The sequence below is a fragment of the Esox lucius genome, chromosome 5, assembly GCF_011004845.1.
Source record: "Esox lucius isolate fEsoLuc1 chromosome 5, fEsoLuc1.pri, whole genome shotgun sequence".
Classification (NCBI taxonomy): domain Eukaryota; kingdom Metazoa; phylum Chordata; class Actinopteri; order Esociformes; family Esocidae; genus Esox; species Esox lucius.
The window spans coordinates 8,246,106-8,260,447 of NC_047573.1; the positions used below are offsets into that span (position 1 = coordinate 8,246,106).

The 14,342-nt window shown below is 42.0% G+C and overlaps 1 protein-coding gene across 1 annotated transcript in view; it reads left to right on the plus strand.

Annotated features, from left to right (window-relative positions):
* The first annotated feature begins 4,287 nt into the window (after positions 1–4,287).
* The window catches only part of LOC105028411 (forkhead box protein N2), a 31,326-nt gene continuing 21,271 nt past the window's right edge, over positions 4,288–14,342 (plus strand). The window contains exon 1 of the mRNA XM_010901150.3: positions 4,288–4,441. The gene's annotated coding sequence lies outside the window, so the exon portion shown is untranslated. The remainder of the gene's footprint in view (positions 4,442–14,342) is intronic.

A 14,342-nucleotide genomic window follows, 5' to 3' on the forward strand; every position in this document is an offset into this window, starting at 1 on the left:
TTGCAAATACCATCTCTATGGTGAAGCATTGTGGTGGGAGCATCATGCTATGGGGATCCTTCTCAGTAGCAGGGACTGAAAAGACTGGGTAAGATTGAGAGAAAGATGAACGGAGCAAAATAGAGTTCTTTATACAGCCAAAAGAACAATGGAGAGGCCTAAGGACAAATCTGTGAACGTTTTTGAGTCCAAAGCCCAGACTTGAACCTGATTAAACTTTGAATTTGATGCCAGCAATACATTTCAAAAATGCTAGGACAGGGGCAACAAAGGACAGGAAAAGATGTTCCACCAGGTTTTTTGTTGCATTATACATCTCACAATTAATTAAGTTAATTGACTACAGGTCTGTAACATGACTTGGTATAAAAAGAGCCCAGACAGGATGAGTTTTTCAGAAGTAAAGATGAGGAGGGGTTCATCAATCTGTGAATGACTGCGCAGGCAAATAGTTCAACAATGTAAGAATAACGTTTCTCAACATAAAACTGCAAAGAGTTTGGGGATATCATCTACGGTCCATAATATCATTAAAAAAATCAGTTAAGCCAGAGAAATCTCTATACGCAAGCGACAAGGCCGAAAACCAATATTGGATGGCTGTGATCTTTGGGCCCTCACGCAGCACTGCATCAAAAACAGACACAATTCTGAAGTGGTCATCACTGCATGGGCTCAGGAACACTTCCAGAACTATTGTCTGTGAACACAGTACATCGCTGCAGGTCTGATGAATCAAAATGTGAAATTATTTTGGGGAATAATGGATGCTGCGTCCTTCGGACTAAAGAGGAGAGGGACAATTCGGCTTCTTATCAGCACACAGTTCAAAGGCCAGTATCCATGATGGTATGGGGATGCATTAGTGCACATGGTATGGGTGAATTGCACATCTGTGAAGGCACCATTAATGCTGAAAAATATACAGCTCTGGAAGAAATTAAGAGACCATTGCACCTTTTTCTTTCCTTTCCAAAAAATTATCTGGGTGCTAAACTTGCCTGCCTGCAGTCCAGATCTGTCACCCATTGAAAACATTTGGTGCATTATGAAATGAAAATATATAAAAGGAGACCCCAAACAGTTGAGCAGCTGCAATCCTATATCAAGCAAGAATGGGAAAACATATCACTTTCAAAACTATAGCAACTGGTCTCCTCAGTTCCGAAATGCTTTCAGAGTATTGTTAAAAAAAAAGAGGTGATGCGTAAACACGCCCCTGTCCCAACTTTTTTTTAAATATGTTGTTGGCATCAAATTCAAAATGGGCATGTATTTTTCCAAAAACTCAGTTTCAACATTTGATATGTTGTCTTTGTACTATTTTCAATTAAATATAGGGAGAAATTATATGCACATCATTGCATTCTGTTTTTATTTGCATTTTACGCAGTGTCACAACTTTTTTAGGAAATGGGGTTGTAAATGTAATGAATTATGAATTATGTCTATAAGACAAAAACAATGTGGAGAAAGTGAAGATGTCTGAATAATTTCTGACTGCACTGTTTATTGGGTTAGAACACTGCGCAGGGGGAAACGACTCTACACGTGGTGTGTAATCCTTTAATGGCTGGTTTGCTTGACTCCAGCATAGCTATATCATATCACAGCCTTAACCACAACCCTATGATTCACAGGAGATCCTGTTTGTCCTGTTGCGCTAACTGAAAGATGTCAAGCAAAACAGGGTGTGTTTCTATTTTCCCATCAGAAGAAGGTGGGGGACAAAACGCACCACAAAAGAATTGTGTTGGGGGGTTGTGACATTTAAAAGTCATCCAAAAGGTGAGTAATTCAACACAATTAAGAGAGAAAGTATAGCACATAATTCTCACAAATCTTTTGTCAGATCTTGTCTACGTACTGTCTAGATTAAATAATGACGGTCTGTGCTCCTTTAAAAATCTTCATGATAATCTAGTTATGTACATAAAAACAGAATGCAATGCTGTGCAAATCATTTAATCCCTATATTGAATAGACAGTAGTACAAAGACATTATATCAAATGTTGAAACTGGAAAAGTATATGCACATTTTGAATTTGAAGCCAACAACACGTTTAACAAAAGTTGGGACAGGGGCATCTTTACCATTGTGTTGCATCACCTCTTCTTTTAAAAACACTGTAAGCGTTTGTTCATTGAGAAGACCAGTTGTTGTAGTTTTGAAAGTAAAATGTTTTCCCATTCTTGCTTGATTTCAGCCATTCAACTGTTTTGCTGAAATAAGCAAGGCATTCCCTAAAAAATATGTTTTCTGGATGGCAGATTTGTTGTCTTTGTACTATTTTCTATTGAATATAGGGTTTAAATGATCTTCACATCTTTGCATTCTGTTTTTATTTCCATTTTACACAGCGTCCCACATTTTTGGAAACAGGGATGTACAATTAAGCCTCCAATTAGGTAGTTGGAGGCAAAAAAAAATGTAGCGTAAGATTTACCTGAATGAGGCTTGTTTAAGTTAGCTGTTTTCATTATTGTCTTTTACTCTTCTCCAAAAGTAATATAAGTATTGATTTAGGGTTAAATGTGATCAGACCATCATCTTGTATCCATAGAAATAGCTATGACAGACCTTTCACAAAGAAGGGGATATTGGAAACATTATAAGAGTTTTTAACAAACACTAATTTGTTAACCAAAATGAAAGTATTCATAGCAGATTTGTTTTAGTCTCAACACAGACTCAGCAAATCCACTTCAATAGGCCATTCAATTCAGTTCTCACCAACACAACCAAAACTCTTCCAGTCAGAGGAACAAACGCTTGTCTTATCGATATTTATATGACAAACATGAATCTGGAGACCTAAAACTCATATATATGACAGCTTTAAACATCCACTCAAATGCAAAATTATATCAAAATTATACTGAAATCCAAGCTTGTTTTCCAGAAGGTTACTTCAATGAAGCAATATGTTAGTTATCGTTTCAATTTCATCCGCCAGAGCGTAAAGAACAAATAGTATAACCAATATGACCAAAATTGTATATATTAATAAAAGAAAGATATTTAGCATTATGCTCTTATACAGAGACACTTACCATAGTGAGTGCGTACATACCTTCAACTGGACTCCCTGGGACTCAAACACACAACACTGACATTGCAAGCATCATGCTTTAACAACTGATCAATATGGGAGGATGGACAGGTAAAAGGAATGATACAAGATACTCTGAAGACACCATGGTCGAAGGGAGGAATGTTTTGCACGAGGAAATAAGGAAAATACAATACTGCAGAAAAATGTCTAATTTGTGGATATTGGAGGGTTTTAGTTAAAATCAGTTCATCGCTTTATTGAACGATGGATGGCAAGGCATAGATCATTATATTTTGTGGTCTTGTTTTTTTGTCTCCATGTTAGGTAGGATGGTGTGGGGTCGCTGGTAATGTGGGAAAGTAATTTGCAGTACGCTGTTAAAAAAAAGAAAAAAAGAATCATAAAAAATGTATTATAATCGTTGGCCGAAATTTTTTTTAATATGGTATAAAGCAGTAAAGTAGAGTCCTTTGATTACTTTCAACTTCATGTCTGAGGGATGTGGTTAAAAAAACAGGAGATGGACAGTAGAGGAGGATGAAGTGAGAATGAGTTTGGTGTGATGTCAGTGATGCTAGTTGCCCTGTGACCCATGCCAAGTGTATAAAATACAGAATATAAATAATGCAACGATTGCCATTATGCCGTAGGTCTACATGACTTGTTTAACAATGTAATACTGTACATACACAATAAGTAGACTACTGAAATCAGGCGTCTCGGTTGGCTGTATAGTGAGGCATTAAACCGACGTGAGCCCTTAAATGGAGGGTTATATTGCGAATTAATCAGCTCGCAGAACAGGCTGCTTAGACTAGATAAAGAAGACTACATTATCATCACCATGACCGCTGGCTGGCTGGAGTCCCCGCCAAAGTGACGCAGATGCCTTCTATTCCATTAATCCCCACTTTCACTACCACATGCTGTGTACTGTAGTTATTCTAACCGTCATTTCAAAAAGCTGCGTGGGTTATAGACAGACAAAAAATGAACTGTGCTTATGTTCTCTGTTATTGAATAAAGTTTATGCCATATTCTATTTAGGCTACATAATGAACTCATGTAAAAAAAAAAAAATTTAAAGTGAAAAAGAATGGCGTGGCGGCAGCGGCGCGCACGAACCAACGCTGTGCTTCTGCGCTGCGGCAGTTGCCAGGGGATATGGAAGGGGAGGGGGCTATGATTGGTTGAAGTGGGTTTGTTGCCTTGGTGACGGCGACGGGTTTGGTAGCGTTGCTGTGCAGCGTGATCTGCGCGCTGCGTGGATGGAGGAAGCAGCTGCCGATGTGATCTCTGACACTGAGACTGAGACAGACATCTGAACACACTGTACACACGATTTCTGCCATACTGCTACTTTACAGGCACCGCGTGCATGAATGTAAGTATTTGAATGAGCGTATGTGTTTGATATTTAGGTATGAAATTACAGAATGCGTTGGTATGTTATCCGTGTCTCGTGTAAAAGGCAGCGCGAAGTAAATGGGAGTAGGGACTGATAGCTCGAGCAGCCAGCATGGCAGTTATTCTAGTATGTTAGCAGACAATGTACTTTCCACAGTTGTTCTCCGAGCTGTCGCTCAGCGTTATGGAATGGTACGGTATTAACATATTGTTTCATATAAACTTTTCCATTCTTCGGTCATTTTTTTCGTTTTTAATTTTAGCCACTGTGTGCTAAGAAAGTTGTTTTGGGAGTCTCTTGTTTTCCATGTGGCTGGTTAGCTATAAAGCTAGCTGTAGCAAACTTCTTTTGTGGTCGAACAGTATCCAACAACGAGACACTATTCATTTCCTGCGTCCAGTTACGGGGGTGTTGTCATTTGAGCGTGTTTGAAACACTTACGGACTTGCATGTATTAATTGCCACCGCGTATACCGACGACACAGTAGATATTGTGTATCAAGCTGGAATAGCTTCGCTACTTTTTTCCCCCAACTATTTTAATTGGTTAGATATCGAATGGCTCGTTTGCGCGTAGTCATAATCTGAAAATGTATCGTTCCAAACTAGATTCTGGAACGTTTTATTCGGTGTTTGATTGCCTTGCCACGAGCATTGTGTTCGACGATTTCTGCCTGCCACCACATCGATAACTGCCTGAACATTTTGAACAGTTTTGAGTCAACTGAAATAATGTCACACGTTAGTTGGTGTGACTCATGCTATGACGCTTTTTCATATGTGATTATGTAGGGCAACTTTGTTGGGCGATAATTGTGGGGGGGAGACTTCCGTATTTGGCACTTTACAATGTAGCCACTTCCACAGTATCGTCGTTATGTCAAATAGTGTTAGTCTATGTGACTAGATTTTATGTGTAAATGATATCAGCCATCGAGTTATTTTACTGTTATTGATTCTTGAGTGACATTGGCAGCGGCACGTGGTCCTTGAGTTATCGAAGAGCTGAGCCAGCGAAACGTAGTTTGCTATTGCAGCTTGTTAAGGTGTTGGCAACTTTACTCTGTTAATCGTCGTGTTTTGCCAAATGTTAAATTGGCCTTCACGTAAATAATGCAGTATACATGGGTGGATCTAGAGTCCATCGATAAAAAAAACTAACCCTCGCATGATTTTTTTTTTTTTATGCCGAGTAATACATTTTCTTATTTGAAATGTACCCCAAAGTTCCAAAACCATCCTCGTGCATTTTATGGAGCTCGTGAGGCATAGTGTGTCCTTTGACATAATGCATTATGGGACAAACACGACTCAGGGCTGAAGGAACAAGTCACCACAGTAAGTCCCAAGGGCTTTATATATTTGAAAGACTTGAGCACATCACAGCGTACAATGGATTTAAGGGTGAAATGTGCCCGTTTTTGTCTACTCACCATTTCAATAAGTTTGTATTTTTTTAATCTTTTTTTCTGGTGTGCTCCGGAGAGTCAATGATCAGCATCCTCCAAAACATGGCCTGCATTTTGTTACATTGCCCATTTTACCAGGAATTTTGCCACAAGTTAACAACCATAAGCTTCCAGGTGCATGGCCTACAAAAATAAAGATGTCTCATTACAAGGCAAGCATGCAGGGCCTGAAGTTAAACGAATAACTAGTGACGAGTATCGTGGTATATTGCACAATGTCATAAAAAAAATTGTGACCGTATGTATACCCTTAACCAGACAAAAATGTCACATGGCTGTTTAAAGGTAGGAGGTTACCATCGTAACAGTCAGAACCGCTGGCACCAGGCTGTGGGAGAATCTGGTCCCTAACCTGTCTCTTGCTAGTAGGTTATTTATAGACAATAACTGCTTTATTGCATATTCATAACTGACATGTACTGTAGTTGGGTCAGCTAGTTTTAAGAACCCTGATGTTCAGTACTGTTCTGAAAACCAGGAATGGGTCTTACTAATGGGAAAAAAATGTTAAATTGCTGCATTCTGTATGATGAGGGTATCCCTGTGGCTGTATGTATTCATGTCATTGCACTTGTTCAAAGAGAGACAGCCATCTGTGCTTATTAGCTACCTAGCCTGCTTTACCTGTGTGTTACCTTACTAGGGAGGATGTGTAGTTACTTGGACGCAGGGATGGAACCATGTGAATCAGTGCCCAACTACCACAGTTTCTAAGTGTGTCTGTTATTTTGATAGACAATTTCTCTGTGATCTGTTGAATGATGGATATGTTCAGAAAACTGCAAAAAAACAAGCAATGATTGTTGACTTAAAAAAATAAATAAAAAAAACACACGCTTCTGTGTTTTGTAGTTCTGACCGACAGTACACTTTTGGTGATTTCTGGGTGAGCTGGGATAAGAATTATATTGGATTTGTATGGGCTGCTGACTATAGTAGATTTGGCTCTTGGCTTGGAATGAACGTGAGTGGCGGTGATGCATTCGCACTGAGACATATTTAGACTGCCATGCCACCCGGGAGGCACTCAAATTGCCTTTTGGTGTAACTACGTTCGTTTCCTAAAATGTGAATTTTAATAATAGCCTGAGAATATATTACAAAGGTTTGTTCTGGGCATCAGCGCCTAAGGCTACAGCTAGGCAGCTATGCTAAGTCTGTGATGTAATGGATTATCGCGAGATTGTCCCAGATTGAAAATACTAGCTAACTCCCCAAACACTGGAGTCTGACTGGTGGTGTCCAGTGCTTAATTTTCCTCCACACCTATGGCAGTTCACTTTATATTATACAGTGACGAGCGTCTCTCGGGTGTGCTTGTTACTGATCACTTTCTTCTACTCTTTTACAAAACCTCCAAGATTTAAGAGTTAAAAAAGAAACATCGATTGGATTGAATCGAGTCGCCTACTGTTGGGTTGTTGCACTTCTATGGTTGTGTGGTTGTAACTCCTGCAGGCAGCTGTGCGTGCGTGCGTGCGTGCGTGCGTGTCTCCCCGAGTATATTTTATATGTCATGAGGGTGGAGAGGTGTGGTGTTCCTGTTTTGTCAAACATATGCTGTTTGCTGACAAACGTGCCTCCGATAGACAGTAAAACAAAGCAGGCCTGTGATAAAAGGAAAGCAACAGAAGTGATCAACCTGTCGTTGGTTTACTGCCAGGGATTCATGCCCGTAGTGTGTGTCAGCACACCATACATGATTGGTTTCCTTGAAACCATCTGCTGGTTTTTCTCCCTCTGTATTTTGTTTTTGTTACTGTGTGTTTTTGAGTACGCCCCCACCCTGATTGGGCGTAGCCTACAAGTAAACATCCCTGTACATTCAGATCGGGGGGGGGGGGGGGCTTCGGTCAGAAGGGTAATGTGGCCTCTTAAGTCTTTTTAGTTGCCTGAAATAGCCCGAGATGTGCCCCTCTTTCAAAGTATTCATGACTATAAATATGCCCTGCCCGTAACCCTGGCAGATCCGCTGCATTGCCTGGCGTGGAATCGCTGTTCCTCCGGTCGGTGTGTGTGTGTGTGTGTGTGTGGGGGGGGGGGGGGGGGGGGGGGGGGGTTGTCACAAGTGCCTGTCTAAGAGTGTATGTATGAGGTGGAGGGGTCGACCGTTGGGTCGCTTTCACACTGCCACTTAATGAAGCCGTTTTTAGATTGCATGTCCGAAGTTCGAGAACTTTAAATTGTTCCCAGTGCCCCCCCCCCCATCCCCCTCATGCTAGACAAGAGGTGTCACAGGCCTATTCCACAGAGTACGAGGAGTCATGCCATTTAATCAAGAAGTGTAACAGACAGAGCCAGCTGCTCTTATCCTTGGTGAATACTCTCGTCCTTTGGGACATGTCGAAGTGCACCAGACTGACTGATATTATACATCTCTGGAGACGAGGAATGAAATGTTGATTCAGAAAAATGGCGGCAGTCTTTTGATGCCTTGTTACTGCTGATGACGGCAACGTTCCCTGCCCATTGCCAGTAATTCTGTTGGACACATTTAGGAGGCTTTAGGTGGGCTAACACTTAATGAATTCATAATGGCTTGCCCCTACTCCAGACGGGTCAAATTCTGTCAAGCAAGAAGTCCTGTTACACAAGCCAGTATGTTAGGTGGCACTCGTACCTAAAAGCTGTCAGCTGCATGGTCTGTCTGTGTGTGTGTGCATGTCTCTGTGTGTGTGCGCCATTTTTGTTTTGAATCACCTGACTTCCTGTCATAGGCCACAGGAGCGGATTGTGTTTCGTCACAGTTAGGCCTGTCTGTGTTGTGAAAGCCTTCTTCCGTCTGTAGTTCACTGGCAGTGTGTTTCTCTGCTGTGTTATTCTGAGACACTACAGTCGTGGATGTACTGGTAGGCCCGCATCAACAAGATGATGGCGTTATTCTGATGCCGTGGACTCTGACCTCTTCAGGGCTATAGTGGTGGTGTGCACAATGTCCTATCTACTGCTATCCAGTTGAAATTGATGGGGTTTGCTGTCCTTCAGGTGGAAGTCTGTCTGAACTAACTAGCAGAGTGCTAATGTTTCGCGCTCGACACCCCTTTGTATCACACGGAAGATGATCCGCTGGTGAGGTCCAACAATTAAACGTGTGTTGCAATGCAGCCTGTCTGCAGTCTAGTTTGGACTGGTGTGTTGGTCAGTCCGATCCAGAATGTGGGGTCTACTTCCCCAGGATCTAACGCTGACAGGTCTGGTGCTGTTCGTCTTGTGAACTATCACCCCAGTGACCAGTTCTGTCTGTGACGGATTCTTAAAAAAAACGGATGAGTGGTTTCTGTTTATTTTTTATAGATACAATTAATGTGTTGTTGTATTCAGCAATTTTCTTAAATATATTTTGCACAGTGGCGGGAGAAAAGGCTACAGTCGTCAAAAAACCATCCTATTTCATCAGTGATTATAGGTTCTAATACGGAGCGAGAAGTTCACTGAAGTTGGCTAACTGTTTCTTACGATTTTAATAAAAAAAAATAGACACAATAACATGTTGTCAATCAACCCTTGCTGTAAGATTTAAAGGAAGTGAAAGTTGAGCCAAAACCAAGTGTGGCTTCTTGCCGAAGTTTCTTTTTAAAGTCACTGTGATTCAGTTGTAGATTTTGAGCATCTCTCCTTCTCCTTGCTCTTCTGTCTGTTTTGTCGCCTGCTGTTCTTATACTCCTCACCATCTCCTCAATGCCGTCCGGCTTCTGTCCTCTCTGTTTCCTCACCTGATGCTCACCTCTCTCTCACTCATCTCCTTTTCAGTTCAACCGGCTCCTCCTGGCCGACTCAATCAATTACGCTCCTCTCATTCTCTTCTCTGTCCTCATGTGTTTTCTGGAGTCTCCAACTGAACCAGTCACCCTGGCCTCTTTTCAGCCCATCGAGGGACTTGCTGATATGATCTGGCCTTTGTTGGGAGGTGACTGCTTTTAATGACAGCAGCTGCACACATTTTTCATCTCCTGACACACGTGCGCGAACACACACGCACAGCCCAGAGCAACGAACTCTGACTAAAAAGCACCCCCCCATCAACGTTTCCGTTGCCCTGGTTACATGACATCATTGTGCAGTAATCAAATATAGGCGGCTGTGCTGAATTTGGGTTGCAAATATGTTACCGCTCTCTTCTCTTCTTCAAGTGGAAGTGTGCCTGCCCACCCCTTCGTTACGACCCTTTAGCCCTTTAACCTCTCACCTTAGGCTAGAGGAGAACCACTGCCCCCTTTCATGGGAGCCACTGAACTCCAACACCGCCCGCGGCCCCGTGGGCCCTGGTGATCAATGTGCTGTATGTGTATGTATCTTTTTCAGTTTTTTTTTTTTTTAAGACAATCAAGTCGCCAAACAACAGCAACCTACACCAGGATGTATGTCCTGTTCTACTGGACAGATTTTTGAACTGTGCTAAGCATACCCAATGAAGACAGTTTAATTGCTGCTGGTAGGCGGCGCTTAAACTTTTCGCCATTACTTTCCACTCCTGAGATGCGGCAGTGCAGAGTGAATGGTGCACGCTGTCATACTCAATCTTAAACCTGCGTATTCGGGTTGAAATGAGCTGCTGAGTCTCTACATGGGAATGACTGGTTTCAAGTGGTCGATGGCCAAAAAAAAAACATTGTCGCCCTGGGCCATCTGGAACTGACTGGGCTGATTTAACTTCTTCATCGCAAGATCTTTTCCTTACTGCCGCATTTCTCACCTGTTAAACCATCACATGTACCCATTACAGGGAGTTGTAGTCTGAAGAACAAACAACCTCTTGTCTGTTTCCTTAACACTGGTGTGTGACTTTAGTGTCTGTTAAAGAGGGACAGCTCTGGCAGGTTTAGCTGACACTCCTATCCAGAGCGACTTAGAGTAGTGGGTTCATACATTTTTCATAATTTTCCATGCTGAGAATTGAACCCACAACCCTGGCTTTGCAAGCGCCACATTCTATCAATTGAGCCATACCTGCGATGTTTGTGCGGAGTCTCTCAGAGAGCTCCCTCCCTGTCTCCTCTGTCCTGTCTGGAGGGGTGAGGATGCAGACCATTAGGCTCTGCCACTTTAAAAAAAAACAAAAGCGGGTGGGGTGTGGACACCTCTGTGTCCAGTGTCACAGCCCACAATGGTCCATTGTTAGGGTCACTCCTTCTTGAATAAACAGGCAGGGTTTAATGGAGATGGCATTGTGAGGACACAGGACATTGGCCATTGACCAGCTAGACTGACACAGATTTCTGTGTTTGTGTTCTGGGGGGGGGGGGGGGTTCACTTTGTGTCCTGGGGGGGATCCATGGCCTGTCCACTAGGGCGGCACTACTGTGACTTCAAGACTGCTGTGGGGCAACTAAAGCCGAATTAAAAATGGAGTAGGTTCAAATAATGCACAATGACCAGCACCCATGTCAGGTTATTACATCGCTGTGTCAGGAAGAAAGCCAGTGAGACAAAGCAAGTGTTCTTAGGTCATGAATGAATTACTCAGTGATGTCACTGATTTGAATAGTCAAGTGGCACTGAAAGCATTGCAGACATTCCTCAAATTACACAACACAAAGGGAGCCTTTTGACACCATCTTCTCCAGTGAGCGCAAGTATTCAAATCGGTTTCAAAAATGTTAGTTGCCCAGTGTTGTAGCAGGTGAGTGTTGTGCCATGTAGCTCCATGCTGCTGTGATGTTTGCTCACTGACCAACTGTTCAGGACCACATGACCTGCCAAGAGATAGTGTATCAGTGTTCGCTGATGGCCGAGTCGTTGTACTTTGGAAGGCATTCGAAATCCTTTAAACACACACACACACACTTCAGTGCTGCAGCCGCAAAAGGGGACTGTCGTGGACGTGGAAGATGGAGATCCCTCTGCAGTAGCCTCTGTCACACTGACTTCAGACACAAATGCTTGCCCATCTTTGCAACAAGACTCCGGGACAAATGCAACCCCCCTGTAAATAATTTCCAGTATTCTTATTAATGTTTCATTAATACATGTAACTAGTAGGAACCTGAAATAAAACAATTCATCTGTCCGGTGCTAACGTTTGCTTGTTCTTTACACTGACAGTCAGTTTTTATTGGTCTGTAGAACTGACAGGGCTTCATGGGTGTCTGCACCAGGTAGGCCTAGGCCCTAGCGTCTGTACTTATGAAGTTACCCATACAGTATGTCATCTCTCTCCGGTTGAGTCGTTCCAGTTAATCGTTTTGGGTTGAAAAGTACAAACCAAATTTGATCACAATCCCATGTTCTCAGAACACCTATAAATGGGCCAGGCTATAAATATTTTTTGCTACAAATACATGACGCTGTATGCTTTGTTTCACATGGCCAAGCCCAGATGGGTTCAGGGCCCACAGACTTCGCTAGACTACCTGTAGTTGTTTTACGTGGTCCACGTTGATCATGCTGAAGCACAGATTAATTGTGCCCTAGTTGACCAATAGGGGGGCATTTTCATTTCCAAATGTTTTTGGGCGGCGGGTGCTTCCGTTTCAAACTGCTTCTCACAATTCATTTTTAAATCACAGATTTGGCGTTTACGGCTGGTAAATGTTTTGCACAATGTTGATTAGGATGAAAGATATGTTGGGTTTGTTCGGTATGTTCTAAATGTACTTTTCTTTTCTATGAGGAGTTAATTCTTTTTGTGTTTTCTATGTTTTTAATTGTGTGTTTTCTGAAGCCACGTGGTAATCAACTCTCTTGTTACGAAGCTGTGTTGTAATGTGAAGCTGACACAGCTCAAGAAAATGTGAGTTTGCTAGATCAGAATGCTTCAACGAGGCTGCAATGAACAACCCTGTTTCCAATAAAATTGGGATGATGTGTAAAATGTAATTAAAAACAGAATGCAATGATGTGCAAATCATTGAACCCTTATATTCAATAGAAAATAGTACAAAGACAACATATCAAATGTTGAAGCTGAGACATTTTATTGTTTCTTGAAAAATATATGCGCATGTGGAATTTGATGCCAGCAACACTTTTCAGAAAGGTTGGGACAGAGGCAACAAAAGACTGGAACAGTTGTGTAATGCTGAAAAACTAAACCGGGTGGAATATCACACAATTAATTGGGTCAATTGACAGCAGTACAGTAACATGATTGAGTTTTAAAAGATTGTTTCAGGGAGGATGGGTCTGTAGAATGTTAGGATGGGCAGGATTTCACCTCTCTGTGAAAGACTGCATTGGAAAAAGGTACAACAATTTAAGAATAACGCTTCTCAGCGTAAAATTGCAAAGAGTTTGAGGATCTCATCTACGGTACATATCATTAAAAGATTCAGCATATCCAGAGAAATCTCTGTACGCAAGGGACAAGGCCAAAAACAGATATTGGATGGCTGTGATCTTTGGGCCCTTCGGTGGCACCGCATTAAAGACAGACATGATTCTGTATTGGAAATCCCTGCATGGGCTCAAGAACACTTCCAAAAACCATTGTCTGTGAACACAGTACGTCGCTGCATCCACAAGTGCAAGTTAAAAAACAGTTCCATTCAAAGAAACCAGATATAAACAAGATCCGAGCTCATTTGGACTGAGGCGAAGTGGAAAACTGTCCTGTGGTCTGATGAATAAAATGTATTTTTGGGAATCATGGATGCCGCGTCCTCCGGACTAAAGAGGATAGGGACCATCCAGCTTGTTATCAGTGCACAGTTCAAAGCCAGCATCCGTGATGGTATGGGGGTGCATTAATACACATGGCATATATGATTTGCACATCTGTGAAGGCACCATTAATGCTGACCAATATATCAACGTTTTGGGGGAACATTTGTTGCCATCCAGATGACGGCTTTTACAGGGAAGGCCTTGCTTATTTTTGCAATACAATGCCAAACCACATTCTGCACGTATTACAACAGCATGGCTCCGTAGTAAAAGAGTCTGGGTGCTAAACTGGCCTGCCTGCAGTCCAGACCTGTCACCCACTGAAAACATTTGCCGCATTATGAAACAAAAAAAGGAGACCCCGAACAGTTGAGCAAATAAAATCCTATATAACACAAGAATGAGAAAAAAATTAGCTTTTAAAATGATAGCATTTGGTCTCCTCAGTTCCCAAACGCTTACAGAGTATTGTTTAAAGAAGAGGTGAATCAACGCAGTGGTGAACATGCCCCTGTCCCAACTATGTCATGTGTTGCTGACATCAAATTCACATTTTTGTCTTTGTACTATTATCAATTATGTATGGGGATAAATGATTTGCACATCATTGCATTCTGTTTTTATTTGCATTTTACGCAGCGTCCCAACATTTTTGGAAACGGGGTTGTAGTTTGGTTGCATTATTGATGTGGTAATGTGTTTCATGAGAATATTAGCTTGAATTAGTTTGCAACCTGCTTACTGTTGATGTTAGTGGAGAATGGCTGCAGTGGTATTGATGCTTGTGGTGAGATGTGACCACGTGT